The sequence below is a fragment of the Gracilinanus agilis genome, chromosome 1 (genome assembly GCF_016433145.1).
Source record: "Gracilinanus agilis isolate LMUSP501 chromosome 1, AgileGrace, whole genome shotgun sequence".
NCBI classification, from domain to species: Eukaryota; Metazoa; Chordata; class Mammalia; order Didelphimorphia; family Didelphidae; genus Gracilinanus; species Gracilinanus agilis.
The window spans coordinates 454,816,787-454,843,767 of record NC_058130.1 but is presented as its reverse complement, the minus strand read 5'-3'; positions in this window follow the sequence as shown (position 1 = coordinate 454,843,767).

Here is a 26,981-nt window from a genome sequence, read left to right as displayed (position 1 = left end):
CCATTTTTCAAATATTTAATGCCAAAATAATCCACATGCCTGAAATTTTCTGAATTATATAAAAATAGCATTGTGTTATTTAAAAAATATATATTTAATGAATCTGACCTTGGGGTGCCCATTTAAAAAAAAAATCCAAGACATAGTTACTCTCTGCTCTTGAAAATGTTGTTCTGATATAGAATATCTATTTAAATAGACCTCTCTGCAATATGAATCTCACAATGATAATGGGTACTTCCTGAGATCATGAAAGCTTTGAAAGGCTGTAGGGATCATGTAAGATGCTTGGTGTTCACAATTTTATTTTTAAAAAGATATTTTTAGTATTCCCCTTTGACAGAAATACTTTTATTGTACTCACATGGACTAACATATATTAATTAAAACAAAAAGAGAAGAAACATTAGTGGTTTCATTATATTATTCATGTTCAGAAAGTATAATGATTAGTATTTTGTTGGCACTCGAATTTCTGACCAAATAATATTTATGTAACTGAAGTTAATTTTCATAATTCTTACACTTTAAAATAAAAAATTTTGAAAGATGTGGATTAAGCGGAGAAAGAGAGCTAACTTATTTCCCTGGAGACCTTTGTTACTCATATTTTCACTGTTACAACCTTACCTTCATCAAGGGATAAGACAACTCCATGAATCTAATTCTGTTGCCTGTGGTAACTGTGAAGTTATTACAAATAATTTATTCAAAAAGATTCAAAGTTTTCATTACCTAAACAGAATCTCTGATTTGATGGCATTCTTTAGCTTCTATACTTATTCATATATGGAAAATATAAGCAGAAAGATGTAAAAGTATGCGAGCCAATTCACATGATAAATGCATGCAGAGCAGAGCACTTTATCGACCTGGAAGACAAAAAAGAGAGTCAGATTCATGACATTTTATAAGAACTAACACAATTTCTTCATTTAGGCAAGTAATATAGTTTTTGCTTCTTAATAATATATTTTCAAAGTCATAAAAAAAAGTGAAGCAATTAGCTATGCCAACAATAATTTAATCACCTGTAGGACTTCTGAAGACAGATTCTGGGATTAAGTTACATCATATTGGTCACCAATCAATCATTAATGCCAAATGAAAATGATGCTAGAGATTAAGGAATAATATTCTCACCAGGGCCATAATAAAAATGTGGATATGAATTTAAGTGAATGGAAGTAGCCAGTGAAATTTCTGGGAAATAATTGAATTCATTTTATCAAGATTAATTTTATATTGTTCAGATATTAAGGTTTTATCCTTCTAATTAATAAACCCTAAAATAAAAACAAGATGCCATTGTTTTATATGTACATATATTTTATACATCTATGTATACATACCCAAGTATGTATATCCACACCTATATATTCTCCCTCTCCCTGTTCCTTTCCCTCTCCTCTCCCCATTTTCCCTTTTCCCCCACACTATATATAGTGTGGGGGAGAGGGGAATATATATATTATAATTATAATATATACATAATATATATTAGGGATAGATAGATTTGGAGCAGTTAGGGGGCTAAGTAGATTGAGAGTCAGGCTTAGAGACAGGAGGTCCTAGGTTCAAATCTGGCCTCAGACACTTCCCAGCTGTGTGACCCTGGGCAAGTCACTTGACCCCCATTGCCTACCCTTACCACTCTCTGCCTTGGAGCCAATACACAGTATTTATTCAAGGTGGAATGTAGGGGTTTAAAATTTAAAAAAAGAAATATATATAATATACATATATGTTCTCTCTATATGTACACATATACACCTATACACACTATATATGTAGCTTACTATATATGCAATATATATAGTATATTATATGTAAAATATACACATATGAATGTATATTAATATATACATATTATATAATATGCCATATACAGTACATGTAAATATATAATTACATTTGTATTATATATTATTATATATTATATAATGTGTATATATTTTAAACTCGTAGTTTGTGTATAGATAAAAATAATATGTAAATAGATGTGGATAAAGATACATATATATGTACACATATATTATATATGTGTTTGTAATTGTGTACTGAAGGTATGTATATATGTTTGTGTGTATATACCTTCCATAAATACATACACATTTTTCTCTTGGTGTATGTCTTTATATGTGTAATTTGAATCTGTTACCCTAAAAGCTACAAACCCCAGCAAAACTACTATTCCCAGAATCCCATTCGCTTCTTGTCTTTACATGCTGATGTAGTCAGGAGATAAATCAAGTGGAGTTCTCTGTCTAGCTCTTTCCACTTCCTGCCGCAGCTTTGGCAGAGCAAGCATTTTGAGAAGGTAGAAAAACTTAGTCACAGGGTTCTTTTTTGTCAGATAATAAACTTTATAAAAACAATACTTGAGGTATTCAACTTTAATTTAACTATTATACCCCAAACCTTCTTTCTAGACAACACACATATGTGTGTGTGTGTATGTATGTATACTAGATCACTATTTCGAAAGTTATTTGGAGGACTACAAACTTCCTCATTCAAAAAAACTTTGTATTTTAGATGAGAAAACTGATTCCAACCAAGTGTATGACATGTTTGCATTTATTAAAAATGCATCTTGCCCCATTCATGATGAGAATTATTAGCAACAAGTAAACACTATATCAGATTGCTTACCATATCAAGGAGGGGAAAGTGAGGTAAGTAGAAAGAGGGAAGAGGTGAAAACAAAGAAGAACATTTAGAACTCAGTTATAAAATTTAATATTAAAATAGTTTTTATACATAAATGTGAAAAATAAAATATTAAAAAGGAAAACCATATGTAATGTTGAATATATCACTTAATTTTATATGTAAAAGCCAATATATGAGTGAATTTCTTTTGACAAAGTAGTTGCCTTTGAATTTTTTCACACTAAAGAAGCCACGTTCTGTATTATAAGGTCAGCCCATTGGGGGATATGAAGGATTAGGCTGAGGATTGAATAATCCTCTTTTTTTTCAGTTAATTTGACAGGAGTCAGTAGTGAAAATGAGAATGTTACAATTGACATTTATTATGCTCACTAATATGGTTGTGGGAATTTGTATTTAAGAGAGGGATTTAATGGATAAAAATGAGATCCCTTCACTGAAGTGTTCTCTTTTCTTAGAGTGTGTGTTTATCACCGATTATGTGTGTTTTAGGACTCTTTATTGTCCATGGTGGCTTTCATCATTAGTATATTTTTGGGAAAGTCATAAAGCAAAGCTAGACTTTAAGATACTCAAGATCTCAAACACAGAGGATATATAAGGGCTGTTGTAGTAATGAATATATTTCCAAAAAGGAAGCAGAAAACCCTTTCTCTCTTAGTCCTTTCTGATTTATGCACCCTTCTTTTGATAATGACTGACAGAGTTTAGGAATAATTATAATAGAACATCATTGACTCATAAGAGGTGATGATAGAATGGTTTGAAAGAAGGTTGGGAAGAATAGTATAAGTGGATACAAATAACAGTGAGCAAAATAATAAAATAATTTAATCAATAACATAAATAAAAGAAATTTAAAAATATAATAACTGAATAATGCAATGAACTGATCCTAGAAGAATTATGATGCTACTTATTTCCTCATGGAGAAATTTTGCAATTATGGAAATTTGTTTTACTTAATGGTAAATATTTCTTGCAAAATTTTCCCCCATGGCTAGAAGGTGGGGAGAGGAAATTGTTACTTTATTCACTGGAAAATTAAATTCCCAGTCTCAGGTTTTCTTCCCTCCTCAGAGAATTATCTCCTTGTCTTGTGTAAATTTCTGAGCACTTTTTTACCATTCTATAATCAATTAAGCATGTGAATTATTGTCATCTTATTTCATTTTAACTTTTCATGAATTTCAAATTTATTCTTAGCTGAAATATAAATACTTTTAGGACAGAAGCAAAATGAGTGTTTTGTATTGTTGTAATGCCCCTTATGCCTTGCTTGCCTTATGCCACGAAAATGTTCTTTTTCAGACCTTTTCCAATAGTATCCAACTATTTGTGACTCCATTTGGGGTTTTCTTAGCAAAGATACTGGAATGGTTTTCTATTTCCTTCTTCATCTCATTTTACATATAAAGAAACTGAGGCAACCTGGACTAAGTGACTTGTACAAAGTCAAATAGGAATAAAATGTCTGAGATCAGATTTGATATCAGGAGAATGAATCCTCCTAATTCCAGGCCCAGGACTTTATCCACTGCTGAATTGAAAAAGAAAAGCAGAAAAAGGTAGCAGCAGCAATAGTGATTACAGAACCTATGGACTCCAATCACTTAGTTGGGGGATAGTGGAGGGACCAGACTAAAATGGCAAAGTAAGAAACACTCAGAGGCCACCCACCATACTCAAAATGATTGCAGAAGAACAAAATATCTTAAAAGTAAAAATTGGAGCATTGGAATAAACAGAAGAAAGTATGAAGCTGTGGCCTGGCCCAGCACAACATAAAGAAACAGCAAGGCGAGTCCATCTCACTGGGATATAAGGAGGGAGCACTGAAAAAGCCTCAGGAGAACTTGGATGTAATGCAGAGCAAGCAGCATGAGAAAAAGCATAGTAAACTACATCCAGCCACAGCAGAAGAGTAGAAATATACTCAATACAGAATAAGAAGCAATGGAAAGAATGAGTGGAACCTAGATTGGGCACAAACCAAGGTGGCTACCCATGGGAAGAATTTAACCCAACAAGGTCCAGTCTCCATAGGTTTGGGCAGAGACCAGCTCAAACCAGATGAACTGAATAGTTTCTAATCCCCACACTGCAAGCCAATAAAGCAGCTCTCTGTGGAGTGCTCAATCTGAGACCAAGAGAGCTGAACTAATCCCAGGCACAGTAAAAATACAGGACAGTATTCTCTCTACCCCATAAAGGTAGAGAAGGCAGTCAAAATCAAGGGAGAATATAACCTTAAAATAAACAAAAGACAGAGAAAAGCCTGATACTAGAAAAATATTCTAACAAGAGAGATGGCCAAAATACAAGCTCAAAAGGGAATAACATTACAAAAATGAAAATGTGTGCAGTCTCAAAGGGAAATGCGAAAAGATGTCAAACCCAAAATGAATGCCTGGAAAAGCTCTAAAAAGAGATATAAGAAAATTATGAGAAACTTAGAGGAAACTCAGAAAAAAATTATAGAAAAAGTCAATAGATAAGAATTTGTTACTTAAGAAAAGTTACCTAAAAAAGGAAATACAGTGCCTAAAAAAATAACTACCTAAAAAAATAAGTAGAAAAGCCCCAAAGAAGAAAATGTCTTCCTAAAAAAATAAAATTGGACAAATGGAAGTTAAAAACTAGGTGAGATAGTAAAACACTAAACCAAATTCAAGTGAATGAATTGAACCAAGAGTTTAGCTTTTGGGAGAAAAAAAGAAGGTCCTTCCTCTTACATTCTTTAGTGCAATTTCTCTTTGGAGTTTTCATAAAGATCAAAATTCTTTGTTTTGTAGTCAAGAAAAATTTCCTTTCCATACTAAATTTTATACTTGTTTTGAGAATGTTATTTTGGAATGTCATTGTGACACACTGAACTTCAGTTTCATCATTTATAACTGAAATGATTTGATATAGCTATACATATGCAGTCATACAGAAGTTATTTCCATATTAGTAATATTGTTAAAGAAAACACAAACCAAAAGAAGGAAAGTTTTAAAAATTGTATGCTTTGATCTGAATTCAAATTCCTCTATTGACTCTTTCTATAAGGGTGGATAGTAATTTTCATCATGTCTTTCAGAATTGTCTTATATCAGTATTGCTGAAAGTAGTTGTCATTCATAGTTACTCAACATTAAAAATTACTTTTACAGTGTACATGTTCTCCTCATTTTGTTCGCTTCACCTTGTTTTAGTTGATCTAAGACTTTCCAAGTTTTTGTGAGAGTATCTTGTTTGTCATTTCTTATAGCATGACAGTATACCATCACAATCATAAACGACAACTTGTTCAGTCATTCTCCAATTGATGAGCATCCCCTCAATTTCTAATTCTTTGGCACCAAAAAAAAAAAGCTACTTTAACTGATCTTTTCCTTTTTGCTTTTTTTCTCTTTGGGATACAGACCTAGTAGTGATATTGCTTGGTGAAAGGTATGTACAGATTTATAGCCCTTTGGGCATAAATGCAAAGTGTTTTCCAGAGTGCTTTAATCAATTCAAAATTTGCCTAACTTTTCAATAAATTTTAATTACTTTTCATTAATATTTCTATTTTATCACATCCTCTCCAATATTGTTCATTTTATTTTTCTATCATATTAGCCAATCTGATAAATGGAGGATATTAAAGTCATTTTAATTTGTATTTCTCTAATCAATAGTAAAAGAGAGCATTTTTCATATGACTATATATTATTTTAATTACTTTTTCTTAAAATCCCCTGTTCATATTCTTTGACAACATATAAACTGAGGAGTGACTTGTATTCTTATAAATTTTCCTCATTCATCTGTTTATGTGAGAAATAAATCCTTTATCAGACAAACTTTCTGTAAAGTTTTTTATTTAGGATTATTTGTTTTTCTTTCCAACCTATTTATTTTATTCTCTGTCTCTTTTCACCCTGTTCTTCTTTGAATTATTTTTCTTTTTCTAACTGCCACAAAGAACCCTTCCTTCTATCAGTCTTCCCTCTTTCTCTTATCTTTTCCCCTCCTACCTTCTATGCTACTAAATAAAGTATATTAATTTGTATGAGTCTGTTTTGACTCTCTGAGTCAAGTCTAATGAGAAAAAAATTCAAGTACTCCTTCTACCTCTCTTTCTTACCTCTTTTATGTCAAAAATTTTAGTTCATTTTACCTCTCCCTTCCCTTTCCCCAACTCAGTCTTATTTAATTAATTAATTTACTTATTGAAAAATATTTATTTACTTTTAATTGTATTTTTAAATTTTTCCATGGCTACATGATTCTTATTGTCTCCATCCCTTCTTTCCTCCTACCTCCCAGAGTTGACAAGCAGTTTCACAGGGTTATACATACATTATCACTCCAATCTATTTCCATATGTTTCATTTTTGTGATGGAGTAAATGAAAACCCCAAATCATATACCCATATAAACACCTGATAAATCAAATTTTTTCTTCTGTATTTCTACTCCCAGAATCCTTCTCTAGATGTGGATAGCACTCTTTCTCATAAGTCTCTCAGAGTTGTCCTGAATCATTGCATTGCTTTTAGTAAAAGTCAATTACATTTGATTTTCCCACAACGTTTCAGTTACTGTGTATAATGTTTCCCTGGTTCTGCTTATTTCACTTCATAGCAGTTCATGTAGGTTTTTCCCATTCTTATAGAATCAAGTAGTTCTTCACTCCATTTAGTACAATAATATTCCATCACCATCACATACCACAATTTGTTTAGCCATTCTCCAGTTGAGACACCCCCTCATTTTCCAGTTTTTTGCCACCACAAAGTGTGTGGCTATGAATATTTTTGTATAAGTATTTTTCCTTATTTTGTCTTTGGAGTACAAACCTAGCAGTGGTATTGCTGGATGGATCAAAGGGCATGCATTTTTTTTAAAGTCTTTTGAGCATAATTCCAAATTGTGTTCCAGAATGGCTGTATTAATTCACAATTCTACCAGCAATGTATTAGTGTCCAAATTTTGCCACAACCCCTCCAACATTTATTATTTTCCTTGTAGGATTAGGGTCAGATGGCAATGGATTCTCTCCAGTCCCAGAGCAGAGGAGAAGCAAGTAAACTTGACTGGTTGGGAGGAGCAGGAGCCCATGGAGTACTACTTCACCTCCCCCTACACTGGAATCAGTTGGAAATCAGTGAATAGAATACTTTCAGAGCTGGTTATAGAGGTTATTCAAGCTTGGTAAATTCTGGGCCAAGATGGTAATTGGACAGGAACTAAACCCCTTGTGATGATAACTTTCTTTGTTTGAATTACTCTCACAGAAGATAGAAATATTCTTCTTCAGATCTGTTGTAAGATAAATTAATAAGATGCTTAAGATTAGTTAGCTGTGAGGCTTAGCAACAGGGCTGGAGAATTCTAAATGGAATGGGGAAGCAGAAAGTTGTGTTTCTCTCTCTGAGATGGACTCCATGGTGGTTGGGACAATTTGTAACTGACCCCCTGGGAGACCTCAGAGGAAGTGGAGTTTGCATTCTGATATCCTGGTATCCAGAAGGAGGAAAGTCATTTGCCTGTGGAAAGTTTGGTTGAGACTATAAAACCTAAACTGAGTTGCTGGTCAGCTGAGGTTGATTTACCTCCCTTACTTACCTAACTGAAGGAGTACTGACTGAAGACCTGGGAAAGCTGTACCATTGCTGGATTTTGACAGGACTCAGCAGTGAGGATCACACTTTCATTCCTGATATCCATTGTGCCCTGCCTGCTATAGTTTCTAGCTTAGTATAGATAAGTCCATTCCCTGACCCTGAGGCTTACTCATAGGCTGGTAGAATTGAACCCCCTTTTCCCTTCTGTCAGACTATAGCTCATTGGATTAAACCCTGTTTATAAAACCTATTGTCAGTCTACTTACTTGTTGGTTTCACAGACTCCCTGGCAAGGTGGATTAGTGTGACAATTAAGACCCAACAGTTACTCCTTTCAACTGCCATTCCCCAAACTGCCAAACCCAATTTCCCTAATTTGTTTGGTCCCAGACTATTGTCCATTCCTGTCTTCTACTCACCCTTCTGAACCCAGATAAAAATATAAGTTAACTCCAGTTTTTACATTAAGGGATCAGACCACAGGCCCTTAGGGCAGAGGTAGCTTCAGCCCCAACTTGGATGAAATACTTGGCTTGGTGAAAGGAAGATAGTAAGTATAACCCCAAGTTAACTGGATACAAGCTCTATCCTCCACAAACCAAATGAATTTAATGATTACAGGGAACAGAGAGAAGGGAATCAGTTTAAGGAAAGAGGAGGGAAGGTGAATAAATGAAAACTGTTAACCTCAGGCTAACAACACATTCCTCTGGGGGTGGGTGGGGGAATGTATATTGAATGACTGAACTTCTATCTAAGCCCTAAATAATCTTCCTTCTAAAACCTAAACTGCTAAACTGAAGGTAGACAGTGATCTTGCTTGAAGGTCTATCTTTGTGGTTAGCTATCCCCTGGCTGTCAGTGACTGAATGTCTCAGCCCCAGAAGCTACATAGAGTGTGTGTGTCCAGAGCCAAGAGCCAAGAGTCCAGCTCCCTGCAAGAGGGGTGACCTGGCTTTTATACGAGGACTCCAACTGCCCTTAACTACCCCGTCCATTAGAGTTCTGGGGGGCACTATGGAATTCTGTGATGCAGCTTAAACCCCTCTCAGAAACATGGATATTACACCCTTTACTATCATATTGGCCAATTTGCTAGGTGTGAGATGGTACCTCAGAGTTGTTTTAATTTACCTTTCTCCAATTATGAGAGATTTAGAACACTTTTTCATATGCTTATTGGTAGTCTTGATTTCTTTATCTTAAAACTGCCTATTTGTGTCCCTTGACCATTTGTCAGTTGAGGACTAGCTTGATTCTTTATAAAATTGATTTAGCTTCTTATAAATTTTAGAAATTAGACCTTTGTCAGAGGTTTTCGTCATGTATATGTATTGCTATTTGTTGCTTCCATTCTAATTTTGATTGCATTGGGCTTTTTGTATAGAAATTTTTTTATTTAATATAATCAAATTACTCATTTCATATATTATAGTGTTCTCTGTCTCCTGCTTGGTCTTAAATTTCTTTCTTTCCCATAGACCTGACAGGTATACTATTCTATGTTCACCTAATTTGTTTATAATTTACCTCTTTATATTTAAGTCATTTACCCACTCAGAGTTGATCTTGGTATATGATGTAAGATGTTGATCTAAACCTAATTTCTCCCATGCTCTTTTCCAGTTCTTGCAGCAGTTTTGTCAAGTAGTAACTACTTGTCCCAAAAGCTGGGATCCTTGGGTTTATTAATCACTATTTTGCTACTGTCATTTACTCCAAGTCTGTTCGGTTCATCCACCCTTCTATCTCTAAGTCAGTAGCCATATAGTTTTGATGATCACTGCTGTATGGAATAGTTTGAGATCTGGTAAAACTAGGTCTCCATACTTCACTTTTTTTCCATTATTTCCCTTGATTTTCAGGATCTTTTGTTCTTCCAGATGAACTTTGTAATCTTTTTTTCTAATTCTAATAAAAGAAAAGTATTTTGGTAGTTTGATAGGTATAGCACTGAATAAGTAAATTAATTTAAGTAGGATTATCATTTTTATTATATTATCTCATCTTACCCATGAGCAATTAATGTTTATTTTTCCTTGATTAGATCTAGTTTAATTTGTTTGAAGAGTGTTTTGTATTTACGTTCATATAATTCCTGAATTTGTCTTGGCAAGTAGATTCACAGGCATTTTATCTTGTCTAGAGTAATTTTAAATGGAATTGGAGTTTCTCTTTCTAACTCTGGCTGCTGGGATTTGTTGGAACCATATAGGAATGCTAATGATTTGTGTGGGTTTACTTTATACCCTACAACTTTGCTTAAGTTATTAATTATTTCTACTAGTTTTTTTTATTTGATCTTCTTGGATTATCTAGGTATACCATTATGTCATCTGCAAAGAGTGATAGTTTAGTCTCCTCATTGCCTACTTTAATACCTTCAATTCCTTTTTCTTCTCTAATTGCTACTGCTAGCCTTTCGAGTACAATATTAAATAGTATGGAATGATAATGGGCATCCCTGCTTCACTCCTGATCTTATTGAGAAGGCATATGACTTATTCCCGTTGCAGATGATATATATAGATGTTTTTAAGTAAATACTGTTTATTCTTTTGAGGAATGGGCCTTTTATTCCTGCATTTTCTAGTGTTTTCAGTAGGAGTGGTTGTTGTATTTTATCAAAAGCTCCTTCTGAATCTATTGAGATAATCCTGTGATTTCTATTAGTTTGGTTGTTGATTTGGTCAATTATGTGGATGGTTTTCCTAATTTAAACCATCCTTACATTCCTGGTATAAAATCCACCTGATCATAGTGAATAATCTTTGTGATAATTTATTGTAGCCTTTAGCCAGTATTTTATTTAATACTTTTACATTTATGTTTATTAAGGAAATTGGTCTATAGTTTTCCTTCTCTGTTTTTGGTCTACCTGTCTTGCGAATCTGTATGATATTTATTACATAAAAAGAATTTGGTAAGACTCATTCTTTGTCTATTTTGTCAAATAGTTTGCAGAGTATTGAGATTAATTGATCTTTAAATGTTTGATAGAATTCATTTGTGAATATATCTGGCTCTGGTTATTACAGAGTTCTTTGATGGATTATTCAATTTCTTTTTCTGATATGAGATTATTTAAGTATTCTATTTCCTCTTCAATTAATCAAGACAATTTACATTTTTGTAAATATACATTTCACATAGATTTCCATATTTATTGCCATATAAATGGATAAAATAGTTCTTAATAATTACCTTCATTTCCTCTTCATTTGAGGTGAGATCACCCTTTTCATTCATGATACTGTTAATTTGATTAAATTCTTTCTTTTTCTTAATTAGATTGACCTAGACTTTATCTATTTTGTTTTTTTCAAAATACCAGCTCCTAATCTTATTTATTAGTTCAATAGTTTTTTTACTTTCATTTTTATTAATTTCTCCTTTGATTTTTAGGATTTTCAATTTGGTGATTATCTGAGTGTTTTTAATTTGTTGTTTTAAGTTGGTTTTCTTTTAGTTGCATTCCAATTCATTAATCTCCTCTTTCTCTTTTTTGGTAACATGGACATTCAGGGATATAAATTTTCCTTTGAATACTGCATTTGCAGAATCCCAAAAAATTTTATATGTTGTTTCCTCATTGTCATTTTCTTCAATGAAGTCATTAATTAATAAGATAATTTGTTCATTAACCAACCAGTCCTGAAGAATCAGGTTATTTAATTTCCAATTAATTTTTATTTCCTTCACCATATACCTTACTAATTATAATTTTCATTGTATTGTGATCTGAAAAAGTCATAATTATTACTTCTGCTTTTCTGCATCTGTTTGCAATGTTTTTATGCTCTAGACAGTGATTCCCAAAGTGGCCACCACCACCCCCTGGTGGGTGCTGCAGCAATCCAGGGACGCGGTTACAGGTGTATTTATCTTTCCTATTAATTGCTATTAAAATAAAAAAAATAATTTCCAGGGGGCTAAGTAATATTTTTTTGGGAAAGGGAGCAGTAGGCCAAAAAAGTTTGGGAACCACTGATCTAGATATAATAGAGGAAGGTTGAGTCTTCCACTAGTATAGTTTTACTATCTGTTTCTTCCTTAAGCTCCAATAGTTTCTCCTTTAAAAATCTGGTTGCTATATTATTTGTTACATACATGTTAAGTACTGATATTTCTTCATTGTCTCTATACCATCTTTTATCAGGAAGTAATTACCTTCCTTATCTCTCTTATCTCTTATCTTTGACTTTGTCAGATATCATTATTGTGACTCCTGCCTTCTTGTTCTCAGTTGATGACCAATAAATTCTGCTTCAGTCTCTTACCTTTACCCTGTGTATATCTACATGCCTCATGTTTGTTTCTTATAAAAAAACATATGGTGGGGTTTTGGTTTTTAATCTACTCTGCTATTTGCTTCCATTTTATGAGTGAGTTCATCCCATTAGCATTGAGAGTTATTTTTACCACCTGTGTAGTATTCTGCTTTTAATTGGTCCCCCTTTTCCCAACCCTTATTTAACTTTCCTTCCCACACCCTCCTTTTTTATTCCACTCTGATTTCTCTTAAGGTCTATTAATCACCACCCCCTCAATCTTTCCCTCCCTTTTATTACACCCTATATCCCCCACCCCCCACCTTTGTTATTCCCTTTCAACTTCCCTTTAGGGTAAGATAGAATTCTATGCCCTAATAGATCTGTTCTTCCCTCTCAGAAATGATTCCACTGAGAGTAAGGTTTAAGTATTACCTATTGCCACTCTCTTTCTCCCCTTCTTATAATATGTGTAACATAATAGATATGATATTCAGCATTGCATGGAAACTTCATAAGGCTCTTTGCATTGACTTGAGGGTTTTCAATTTGTCTAAAAAAATAACTCTAAAATAAACTGTAAGTAATCACTTGGAATAAAGCCTACTTTTCAGATAATTATACATAGTGACTCCTTAGGCAAAATAAAATTTCACTCATCTATAATGCAATGTATATAATATTATTAAGATAATTTATTGCTTCAAAACATTCTAAAATTCCTTTTCTTGTATTTCATGATGTGGAGTTACTGTCTGAGTAGCATGAAATTTCTGAGAGATTCTATCACTGAAACCTTTCAAGCAGAGATCTAGCAAAATAGTAGTTAGTTCTCTGAGTATTTAACTCACTTAGTAAAGAGAAACCTGTATTATGTTCATGAATTATCTCATTATAAACTTGCTTTTCACATCTTGACAAACATAATAAATGTGACAAGTCACTTTTGAATATATGAATACTAAAATGGAATTCATTTGGAAGTTTATTTTACTTTACTATATTATCTGATAAAAGTGGTATCTTTTTCTTTTTTCTTATTGTATATGAAAAACAAAGGGTAGAAAAATAAGAAAAGTCTTTAAAGATTTTTTATTCTCATTTGCGAAGAAAGATATGTGAAAAAAAACAAAGATTTAACTTAGCAGCAGTCTTCAGAACAGGTTAGTAGAATATCATAGTACAGGAATTAGTCATGTAATTTTGTAATTTCAATGATATAGACAATTCAAAGGTAAGAAAACCATATACCCCAAAGGAGTCAGGAAATGAGTAAGACCATCAGTCTATGACATATGAAATAGTTTTAATTAAACTGGCAAAGCAAATGGGAAACAACATACTCGAAACATGTAAGGTCCTGGTTCACTTTGGAGGCTATATGGGGAGAAATTTCATTAGATTCATGTCTTTTAGCAGTGCAATACAGGAAATCTGCAATGGAGACCAGATACAATTTATATTCCTTCTCTGGAAAGAGGGTTGGAGGAGAGACATAAACCAAGGAAAAGTCACAATAGTAGAAGAGAAGTTGGGAAAGAATCTGACCTGCTAACAATTCAATGGTGAGGGAGCTGAAAAGTAAATACTTCTTAATTTTGGTTTCCTTTCATGTAACCAACCTTACCAAACAGTGTCACCTAGTGGTTATTGTCATTTTTTAGTAATTTTAGTTGTGTCTGACTCTTCATGACTCCATTTGGAGTTTTCTTGGCAAAGATACTAAAGTGGTTTGCTATTTCTTTCTCCAGATTATTTTTCAAAAGAGTAAACTGAGGCAAAGACATTTAAGCTATCTGATGTGGCCATATAACCAGATTTGAACACATTAAGATAAGACCTCCTGATTCTTGGCCTTATACTGTGACACCCAGTTACACTATTTAGTGTTTAAATCTTGCTAAACAATATTTAATTGAAAAATATTTAATTGAATATTTAATTGAAAGTATTTAATAAAATTGAATTTAATTAAAAGTAGGCCTTTGGGCAAAATACAGAAATTCTTACCTGACCAAAAGCTCTTGTGATAAGTGTTGCAACAGTATTGAGATGGAAATTCACTGAGGCATCAGTAGTATAGTTGCTAACATTTGTCTCAAACAGAAACACAGGCAATGAAACATGCAAACCCATGAGAGTCCTTCATACATTATTATACTTACATTGAACTCCTCTCTACTTGGCTACAAGGATAAATATATAGAATTTATTATCTTATTTAGCTTATACTAGTGACCCTAGGTCATTGCCCCAATGTAGATTAGATTGATTTATTCGTAGACATATTGATTAGAAGCACAGCTGTGAGTCCTTCAGAATGAAGAGTGCATAGAAAACATATTTTCTGCTCATATTTAGGGATTCCTTAAAGAAAACAATGACTCATTTGCTGTATGCTTTTACCTGTGGATCATCAATTATAGTATGAGAAAAGGCCTAGGGAAGTTATGCTCATTTTTACTTCTGATTAATTGAGCAATTATTTGCCTGTAAACTCTAGATGTGTGTGTGTGTGTGTATGTGTGTATGTAAGTGTGTGTTTTATACTAGAAAGCAACTCTCTCCCAAGACAGACACAAACTGGAATCAGGCAAGAAGAGTAGCCATGGAGAAATCATAATCTAAATCCTCATTGAAACTGTTTACAAGAGGGAGATGACAGACCCAATGGGATGTTTCGATAGCTAAACATAAAACATTTAATTGCAATGAATTTTAGCAGAATATATTTCTTCCATCTAAGGGAAAATTGATGACTATTTGTATTCCAGAGTACTGATCAATGGGGTCCTGGTCTAAAGAACATATGTAGTATGCCTTGCCTGCTAATAATTTGAGCAAAATTATGGTGAACCTATTTCCAATCATATGTATTGAAAGTCTCTGTCCTCCATGTCAAAGCCTGTGCAAGTATTCTGTGATATAACATGTTAACTGAATGCCAAAGAGTGTTGGCACTACCCGAGATTGTTGTCATTATAAAGAAACCTTGGAGAAAACTTAAAGTCAAAAGAAATTGTGTGGTTCCCTAATTCCGTGAATGTAGAATTTTAAAGTACCATTAACAAGCCATAAACAACCTATACAATATTCAACTCAAAATCAAATATTCCCAAATTAATTTAACTGAGTCATCAATACATCACTGTTACTAGGTAATTTGTGATTTTCTCTGTGTTTAAATTTAGAAAAGTTGACCTCAAAGCAATCATGTACCTATCCTTTCTATCAGAAAGACAGTATTCATTGTTTTACAAAAGGAAGGATTGGTTAAAGAACAAATATACTCTGAGATTTATTGCATATATATTGAGCAATTAAAAGCAGTACAAAAATTTACTACTGAAAGTTGTATTTTATACTCAGAGGAAGAGCCATGAAGAAGGAAGACTGGAATGAGAATTTAAAAGCTCTGCATCTGATTTCTTTCCTCAACGGGTCTTAGTTATGGAACTCTTGACTATGTTACATGTTTGTAGCTGTACTTGATATTATTGGTTAGTAATGTATTTCTGGTCGGGATATAAATAAATTACATATGTGTAGGATTCATTCCTATAATGTTTGGGACTAAGAAAAAATTGTAATTAAAGAGAATTTTCTGTAACATATTGCCAGAAAGTGTGCAAGCCAAACATATGATGCTATTACTCAATATTTATACTATTTTTGAGGAGACTCAGCATTATTCCAAGGTTTAAAAACAAATAACAAAAAATAACTTCAAGAGTACAAATAAGTCCTCTAGCAAGAGTGATAGGAAATTGGTCAGAGTTTTTGAAAATGATAGAGTTGGGAAAAGAAGAAAGTTAATAATGTTGCAGAAAAGATGATCACCAGAATCCTTACTATTGAGGATAATCTAGGCAAGAATAATGAATGCAGCACCTGCAGCATAAACCATTAATATTTGTCAATATCAGCGTGCCTTGTTTGCTTCCCCAATATTAAATGAAAATTTTGTTACAGAGGACAACTTTTCAATCTAAGACTCAGACTAGGTTCATTGAATAAGTAATTTTAATCATACTGTTTCTCACTATTTTGTATACACAGAGGACTTGAGTTAACTACACTCCCCCAGTAATGTGAGAAAGTCCAGTCACTAAATTGAAAAATGTCAAGAATGTTCACTCCTTAATTGAAATCTACTCCTAAATCGAAATGAAAAAATCATTGTTTATTTTTTTCTTTTCTTCTCTAAATAAATGAACCCTGCTTTTACATTCAGGTAAATTACATGAAATATAATATGTAGCTATGTTTTGGTGTATAATTTTAATTGGAGGATAGGTGACAGCCTTGGTTAAGAATCTAATAAGATATGCCAGAATTTGAATAGATGATGATATGAATAATAGAAAAAATGTATATCTGGGAAAGTTGTTATACTACTAATGAAGTTATTGGTGGTATCATAGAGAACCTTTAAAATTAAAAGACTTCAAAATGTTTATAAGGAGTACTTTAGGAACTTCTGGCAACCAGGAGGACATCTAGGTTCCCTTCATACCATACAAATCACTTTACTCAATGACGTCTTCAACCACAGTTTCCTCATCTTTAAAATGGTTAGGTGTCTTTGACAACATTGCATTTTAGTACACAGGTTTATATAAATATCTTTTTTCCTTTGCATTGTTTTTCTCTACCTTTTGGAAGGAGATTTTGTCCTCCATTTTTCAAGATATGTTTACCTTATTCTTGTATAATTGACCTAAGTAAAATTAAAATCTAAAATCTAAAATGAATAAAATAAAAAAGGACAGTTAACTACATATGTTTTACTGATTTTTCTAGATCTTAAATATCATAACTCTATGCCAAAATGTAAAATGGCTCTTCAAAAGAAAGCTACGCTAAACAATATCTAGAATGAACCAATGCAAAACAAAATAAAATTATTACACTGATAATATCATTTATATTAGATTATCCTATTAAAGAAAATGAAGATTATTGTTCACATATTAAAATATTCCTGTATACTGGAAGTAGAAAGATAATTTATTTAAGTGAAAAGAGCATTGGATTAGATACAAAATACCTATGTTCAAATCTTTTTTTCTATCTCATACCTTATATGTTGTTAGGTCATTTAACTTATACACCTTAGTATCTTCAGTTACACCTTATGGAGGTTTTACTATCAATCCATTAAATTTAAAAATGTATCAGAAAAAATAACTAATTATTTTTCTCTACCCATCTTCCCCTGTTCCCAATTTTTCCTATTTTTATCAGAAAAACAGAATTTTCATAGTTAATTAGGCACAAAATCTCAGAATCATCCTTTACTCCAAACTTTCACTCACCATACATATTAAATTGATTACCAAATCTTATCATTTCAACCATTGCTATATGTTTCTTATAAACTTCTTTTTTTCTATTTACACAACCATTACTTCTATTTGGACTTAATCACTTTTCATCTGAATAATTAATTGCAGAATTCATGTACTTAGTCTCTCTTACCCAAGTTTATCTTCAGTCCAATCCATTCTCCCCTCATATCAGTAATTTTTTTCCTTAAATAGGTCTGAACATATTAGAACCCTAATCTACAATCTACACTAGTGTTCTGTTTCCTCCAGGATCAAATATAAAGTCCTTTAATTTGCATTTAAAGTTCTTCATAACCCAAATCCTTCCTACCTAAATGATTTCTAATAATATACTCACAAACACTATACATTCTAACTACATTAGCTGACTTTTTACAAATATACATGACTAAGCATCTACTTCCACATCTTGGTTCTGGTGCTTTGCCATGACGAGAATGTTGTCCTCACTCATTTCTATCTCTTAGTTTCCCTGGCTTCCTCCAAGACTCAATTAAAATATCACCTTCTGCAGGATGACTTTTTTGAGTTTACTCTCTTCTAATAAATTGTCTTTTCAGATTACTTTTTATCAACTCTGTACATGTCTTACATATACCTAGTTATATACATATTGTCTCCTCCGTCATATTGAACTACTCAAACTATTTTTGCAATTCTTTGAATAATTTGCTCTTAGCTATTGGAACACAGTAAGAACTTAAAATTCTTGGTGACTGACACTTTGTAAGATTTTTCTGAATCTAAGGTTATGATCTTATAAATGATGTATAACAAACATTTTTTCTTTTAAATTTCTTCCTCTGTCTTCAAAAACTTATGTGATTCTTCAAAAAGAACACCTCAGTTTTTTCTGTAATATTCAGTAAACTCTATGAATTTGAGAAATGCATGTTTTCCCCTTTAACAGATGGCCGGCTATAAAATATTTTATTAAAATATTTCATTTTATTAATCATGTCTTTGTATATCTAGTACCTATGTACTGTCATAAAGACAGAATTTGTATAAAGTATATAGTTGTGGTGATGGACTCGTGGATTTTAGATATTTGCAAAGTGGGTAGGAAAAATACTACACATTTTTCAAGGTCAATTAATTTTTAGGATGTATTACATTAGAAAATTGGTATTTGAACTACATATATCAAGATTAGTATATAGAATTGGAGTTGAGTGTTGGAATAAAAAATACATCTGGATTTCCATCTGACATGGAATCATATTAAAGCTTTGCTACTTAATAATTGTGTAACCATTGAGTAATCTTTAAAAGATCTAACCAAAATTATGGGAAAATGAAAAGTTAATTTCTTGAATCTATTTCCTCTTAAGTAAAATATGCAGAGTAACAGTCTCTCTCCCTAACTCATAGAGTTCAAATAGGGGAAACTTTTCAAAAAAAGATTTCAAGTGCCATAGAGCACCATAAAAATGGGTTTTTATTTATTAAATTTAACAGTTAATGTACCTAACCATCACTTTAGGACAGTGATGGGCAAACTATGGCCCACAGGCCAGATGCAGCACCCTAAAATGTTATATCCGGCTGCACAACATTATCCCTAATCTGACGAATACAATGAGTAGGATAAAATACAATGAAACTTTGAAAGAGTTGCCTTAGAAACAGAATGACAAATGAACATTTCCTTTCCTTTTGCCCCTTCTTTAAAAATTTTGCCTATCACTGCTTTTGTGGATTCAATTACACAAGGAACAAAAAGACTTAAGGTCTCTTATGGGGGAGCTTTTATGGGTAATTTAAATATTGCTAGGTTTAGAGAAAGGGGAGAAGGAGGACTGACAGGACAGGGCAACAGACTGGGAATAACAAACTGGGAAACCACAAACCCCTCCAAAGAACAAGGAATGGGAGATTATGGATTGGCAGTTGATACCATCTGCCACCACAGATCCACCTAGTCTGGGAGTCTGTGAAACTAACAAGTGAGTAGACTGGGACCAGGGATTTTATGATCAGGTGGGATTTATACCAGGAATGCAAGGATGGTTCAACATTAGGAAAACCATCCACATAATTGACCATATCAACAGTCTAACAAATAAAAATCACATGATTATCTCAATAGATGCTGAAAAAGCCTTTGACAAAATACAGCATCCATTCCTATTGAAAACATTGAAAAGTATAGGAATAGAAGGGCGCTTCCTAAAAATAATAAACAGTATATATCTAAAACCATCAACAAGCATTATATGCAATGGGGATATATTAGAAGCCTTCCCAATAAGATCAGGAGTGAAACAAGGATGCCCATTATCACCTCTATTATTCAACATAGTACTAGAAACACTAGCAGTTGCAATTAGAGAAGAAAAAGAAATTGAAGGTATCAAAATAGGCAATGAAGAGACTAAGCTATCACTCTTTGCAGATGATATGATGGTATACTTAAAAAATCCTAGAGAATCAACTAAGAAGCTTGTAGAAATAATCAACAACTTTAGCAAAGTGGCAGGATACAAAATAAATGCACATAAATCATCAGCATTTCTATATATTTCAAACACATCAGAGGAGCAAGAGGTAGAAAGAGAAACACCATTTAAAATCACCCTAGACAATATAAAATACTTGGGAATCTATCTACCAAAACAAACACAGCAATTATATGAAAACAACTACAAAACACTTTCCAAAAAAATAAAACTGGATCTCAACAATTGGAAAACCATTAATTGTTCATGGGTAGGATGAGCTAACATAATAAAAATGAACATTCTACCCAAAATAATTTACCTATTTAGTGCCATACCTATCAAATTACCAAAAAACTTTTTTACTGAATTAGGAAAAACTATAACAAAGTTCATTTGGAATAACAAAAGATCAAGAATATCAAGGGAAATAATGAAAAAAATGTGAAGGAAGGGGGCCTAGCAGTACCAGACATTAAACTATACTATAAAGCAGCAGTCATCAAAACAATATGGTACTGGCTAAGAGATAGAAGGGAGGATCAGTGGAATAGACTTGGGGTTAATGACGTCAGCAAGACAGTGTAAGATAAACCCAAAGAGCCCAACTTTTGGGACATGAATCCACTAATTGCCAAAAACTGCTGGGAAATTTGGAAAACAATATGGGAGAGATTAGGTTCAGATCAACATCTCACACCCTACACCAAGATAAATTCAGAATGGGTGAATGACCTGAATATAAAGAGGGAAACTATAAATAAGTTAAGTGAACACAAAATAGTATACCTGTCAGATCTCTGGGAAAGGAAAGATTTTAAAACCAAGCAAGAGTTAGAGAAAATTACAAAATGTAAATTAAATGGTTTTGATTATATTAAGCTAAAAAGCTTTTGTAAAAACAAAAATAATGTATTCAAAATCATAAGGGAAACAACAAATTGGGAAAAAATCTTTATAACAAAAAACTCTGACAGGGGTCTAATCATTCAAATATACAAGGAATTAAATCAATTGTATAAAAAAATCAAGCCATTCCCCAATTGATAAATGGGCAAGAGACATGAATAGGCAATTCTCAGGTAAAGAAATCAAAAGTATCAATAAGCACATGAGAAAGTGTTCTAAATCTCTAATAATTAGAGAAATGCAAATCAAAACAACTCTGAGGAACCACCTCACACCTAGTAGATTGGCTAAAATGAAAGAAGGGGAGAGTAATGAATGTTGGAGGGGATGTGGCAAAATTGGGACATTAATGCATTGCTGGTGGAGCTGTGAACTGATCCAGCCATTCTGGATGCCAATTTGGAACTATGCTCAAAGGGCTATAAAAGAATGCCTGCTCTTTGATCCAGCCATACCATTGTTGGGTTTGTACCCCAAAGAGATCATAGATAAACAGACTTGTATGAAAATATTTATAGCTGCACTTTTTGTAGTGGCAAAGAACTGGAAAAGGAGGGTATGTCCTTCAATTGGGGAATGGCTCAACAAACTGTGGTATATGCTTGTGATGGAATACTATTGTGCTAAAAGGAATAATAAACTGGAGGAGTTCCAGGCGAACTGGAAAGACCTCCAGGAACTGATGCAGAGTGAAAGGAGCAGAGCCAGAAGAACGTTGTACACAGAGACTAATATACTGTGGTAAAATTGAATGTAATGGACTTCTGTACCAGCAACAATGCAATGACACAAGACAGCTCTGAGGGATTTATGGTAAAGAACGCTGCCCACATTCAGAGGAAGATCTGCAGAAGAGGAAACATAGAAGATAAACAATTGCTTGAATGCAGGGACTGAGGTGGACAAAATTGGGGATGTGGACTCGAAACTACCACACCAATGCAACTAACAACAATTGGAAATAGGCCCTGAACAAGGACACATGTTACAACCAGTGGAAATGTGCATCGGCCATGGGTGGGGGAAGAGAGGGGGGTTGAAGGGGAAAGTAGGGGCATAAAGTATGTAAACAGGTTAAAAATGAATATTAATAAATGTTTAAAAAAATAAAATTAAAAAAATACAAGTTTAATACAGTCTATGGGGTTAGAGATGATGGGAGAGGGCGCACTTAACCTAAAACACTAAGGATCAAACTCTGGGTTAAAAGTCGAAGATCTGGGAAATCTGTACACTACTCTAAATAGGCAGCTGAGACACAAGGGACAAATGGGATCTCACAGATGTGATCTGATGGCCTTGATATGATTTAGTCCAAATATACTCCAAGAGCACAGGAACCAGCAGAATAACTCTTCAGAGGAAATCAGGGAGATTGGCTTTGCTTGTCCACCAAGCAAGTCAGAAATCTCAACCTCTACTCCTTGATCCTGGCAGTTGTAAGTTCCCTGGTGTTGCTTTGAGATGGCTGAATCCACAAGTCTCTTAGGTCAGTGGCTTCCCAAAACTCTTCAAAAAACCCAACTACCTTTTGAGAGAGTTCCCTGAGTTCCAGTTAGAATCTCAGCTCCTCCCTGTCTCTCTATGTTCCAAAATGCTTCAAACATATTTCCCTCTTACAGATCTCAAAGGACAATCCAGTTTCAAGGAATGCAAAGAGCAGTTACCTGTGGATTGTGACACCACTGCATTTTTTAACTCCTATCCATCCTTCCACTTGTTTTCTAGTTTCCACTACTGATAAACGATTTTCACTTGTCCAAAGTTTTTTTAACACAGTTTAAAACACTATCAAATCTCTGTCTTCATTTCCAATGATCATACAGCCTAAGGCCTAATTAAAATAATGATTGCTTCCATTTTCTGTATTCTTAAGGCACAAGCAAGATGATAAGAAGCTCTAGTTTGTACAGGCTGCCAGGATTTGTGAACAAAACAAAACATCTCAAGATTTCACCTTCTTCCCCACTGACAAGTGTATTTAAGTGTCGATTGTCAGCCTGAGCCATTCAAATACTTTATTTTACAAGTAACATCTAATTATCATGATATTTGTTTTAAAAATCCATGATTATTTTACGAGCACATTCACCCATTGAAACTGCTTATTTTAGACAGTTTCAACTGTCAACTATTTTAATTTTTTATTATTGTCATTTCTAATATTTGAATTAAATTAGAAGTTGGACAGGTTTGTAATACCACTCACTCTTTGGAGATTAGTGTCATTCATTTTAGAAGTAAATATTTTAGAAATGATAAGCAAGAAATGTTCAAGTGGCAGGTTAAATATGATCTGATAAGGAGACTAGAAATCAGTTTATTTTAAGCTGCAGCATGTCAATTTTCAAGGTATGCATAAAGGTTTTCTTGAAGGATGTTTAGCAGGGTATAATTTTTTCAATATTTTGAATATATTTAAATATGTAATTTAAGGCCTTTTAAAAAAGTTATATATATATATATATGCACATATATACACATACATACATATATATACATACATATGTGTGTTTCATTTATTTATTTAGAATATTTTTCCATGGTTACATGATTCATGATTTTCCCATCCCTTCTCCCTCCTCCCTCCTGGAGATGACAAGCAATTCCATTGGGTTATACATGTACCATTGTTCAAAACAGTAATATAGAAAATGGCAGCATGGAATTCCTGCAAAATACAGGGTCAAGCCTCACCAAGAATTCCAGGGGACCCTCCCTGGAGTACTTTGGGTGAGGGGGCAGTTGGTAGGGAGTTAAATAGTTGATTCCTGGCAGTTGAGGGGAACAGATCTTTCTGCTTGCTGTTCCTGATTTGGGGGTTCACCTGGGAGGCCATAGTGGCAAAAGCCATTGTGGTTTCTACTCAGGAGTTTGCCTGTCTAGTAGGATTAGACCTTTCCAGCATCAATATAATAACTATTAGTTATATAGACATTAGAAGTAATTACTATTAGCTTTGAGAGCAAGTCAGCTAAAAGGACTGCCACTCCCTACTGGGGCAGGGAAGGGGCAGCTTCTACCTGAAAGTTCAGGGCTTCCCAGTTCTTATCCAAATCCTAATTACCCTGCTCTTGCCTTCCCTTTCTTTCTTTTATTGATGTAACCTTTATCTTTGATATCAGTGCCTGGGTATTATTTGAGGATACCCAATGCAGCCATTAAGCTTAATTCCTGTCAGTTGCCAGCCCAAGAAGTCAGATCCATCTCAGTCCTTAACATTAAGGTATCTAGCTACTACTCAGTCCTCAATCAGACCTGTGGGGAATATAAGTTAGAGAAAGGGAACATCATTAAAGAATTGCCTTTGCTGAATCTTGCTTGAAGACACTCAGCCCTGTCTCCATTTTCAACTGAAACCCAATTGCTTAGGGGGAGGGGTTTGAGAGCTTGCAAGGAGTACCTAACCCCATCCCTACTCACTCAAGCCTGTCTGTGTGGGAAAAGTGTGTCTTGCAGGCATCTGGCTCTGGCCGGCCCATCAGCTTCCCAATATCCCTGTTATTACAAACATAACAAAACATATTGAGATATTATTAATATTTGCAATAGAGTCATCTTTTAACACCAATACACCAACATATCCCACTCGACCCATGTGATAAATCATTTGTTTTTCTTCTGTAATTCTACTCCCACAGTTCTTTCTCTAGATGTGGATACTGTTCTTTCTCATAAGTTCCTTAGATTGTCCTGGATCATTGGTCTGTTACATTCGATTCTTCCACAATGTATCAGTCTCTGTGTACGATCTTCTCCTGGTTCTGCTCCTTTTGCTCTGCATTAATTCTTTAAGGTCTTCCCAGTTCACATATAAATGCTCCAATTCATTATTCCTTTCAAGACAATAGTATTCCATCCCCATCATATACCACAATTTGTTCATCTATTTTCCAATCAAGGGACACACCCTCATTTTCCAATTTTTTGCCACCAAAAAGAGTGAGAATTTAATTATTTTTGTATAGGTATTTTTCTTTATTATCTCTTTGGGGTACAAACCCAAGCAGTGGTATGGCTGAATCAAAAGGCATGCAATCTTTTTTTCTTCTTCTTCTTCCTTTCTTTTATTGGATCTCTCTTCCACAAGATGATTAATATGAAAAATTATTTTACATGATTACATATATAAAATATATATGAGTTTACTTATTGTCTGGGGGATGGGTTGAGGTTGAAATGAATGAAAAAATGGTGGGAAAGAGGGAGAGAATTTGGAATTGAAATTTATTTTTTTCTTTTTTTTTTTCTTGTTTAAATCTGGTTTATTCTTTCATTTAATTGATGAACTTTATGCAGAGTCCAGGTAAGCTTTAATCATACATAAATGAGGAAAATGAGTCCAGGGAAAAAGAAGGATTTCTTTTTACCCTCAAAGGACACATAGTGGCACTCAGGCTTAGAGTTTAGATCTTTTGGCTCTCATTCAGTACTCTGCATAGTGCTGGTGTTGATGAGGATGGTGATGACTATGTTGTTGTTGTTGATGATGATGATGTTTTTGTTCTTGCAGTTACTGCTGCTGCTGATGTTGATGATGTTGATGATGATGATGATGATGATATTGTGGATGATGTTAATGGTGTTGGTGATGATGTTGTTGATAATGTTGATAATGATGTTGTTATTGATTATGATGGTGATATGGATGTTGATAATTATATTGATGATGATAATTATGTTGTTGATGATGATCATTTTGTTGAGGACAATGCAGATTACGATGACGATGATGATGATGATGATGACGATGATGATGATGATGATGATGATGATGATGATGATGATTGAATTTGGAATTGGAGGTTTTCCTTCTATTTTAACCTTTCTGACCTTTCCCACTGTAATGATAAAAATTTTCTTGGAGTGTGTAACTGGAATTAACTCATCCTCATTCATTGTTTAGACTCTAATGATCAGAAAAAATGTCACCCCACCCAACTTAGAATTAAGTGGGGAGGGGAAGGTCTGTTACCCACACATGATAGTAAGTAACAAATCAAAAACAAGGGACTGCCCTTTGGGCAGTTCAAAACAGTGTTGAGGCTGCCATTTGTCCACTTGAAATTGGAGATGGATGCAGAAAGTGGTGAGAGATGCTATCTTTTCAATATGATAGTAACTTCCTGTGGATGCAGTTGATGCTTTGAACTTGGTATTGAAGGATCTCTGGTGTGACCTCAGACTGCTTCCCTTTGAATTGTCTCGTGGGTAAGTTAGGATGACTCTCTTTCTCTTCCCTTGGCATTTCTGGAGGCTCTAGCCTTAAGGAGGCCTCTCTTATTGGAGGAAGCCTTGTGGCTAGAAGCCTTGTTTAATTAACTTCTGTGCCCCTCTGCTGGGGCCTCTAAATTCTTACCTGGGCCAGGCCTCTGGTCCACGTCAAAGTTTTCTCTCTCTCAATTTCCGTACCTTCAACCTTCGTAATTATAAATAAACCACCATAAAGTCATCCTGACTTAGGTCTATTTTATTTTCAAATCGAGTTAATCGATTTCTGGTGACCATACTACTCTTACAGGAGATTGTCTCCAAACTCTTTCACATTTCCTTTGTATTTGTCTTCTCTCCCTTTCCCCCCATGTGCTTCTTTATAAAATAAATTATTATCCCATTTATTTCTTTTCCCATTTCCCTTAGCATTATCCTCTTTTTTTACCCCCAGTTATATATATATATATATATATATATATATATATATATATATATATATATATATATATATATGACTCT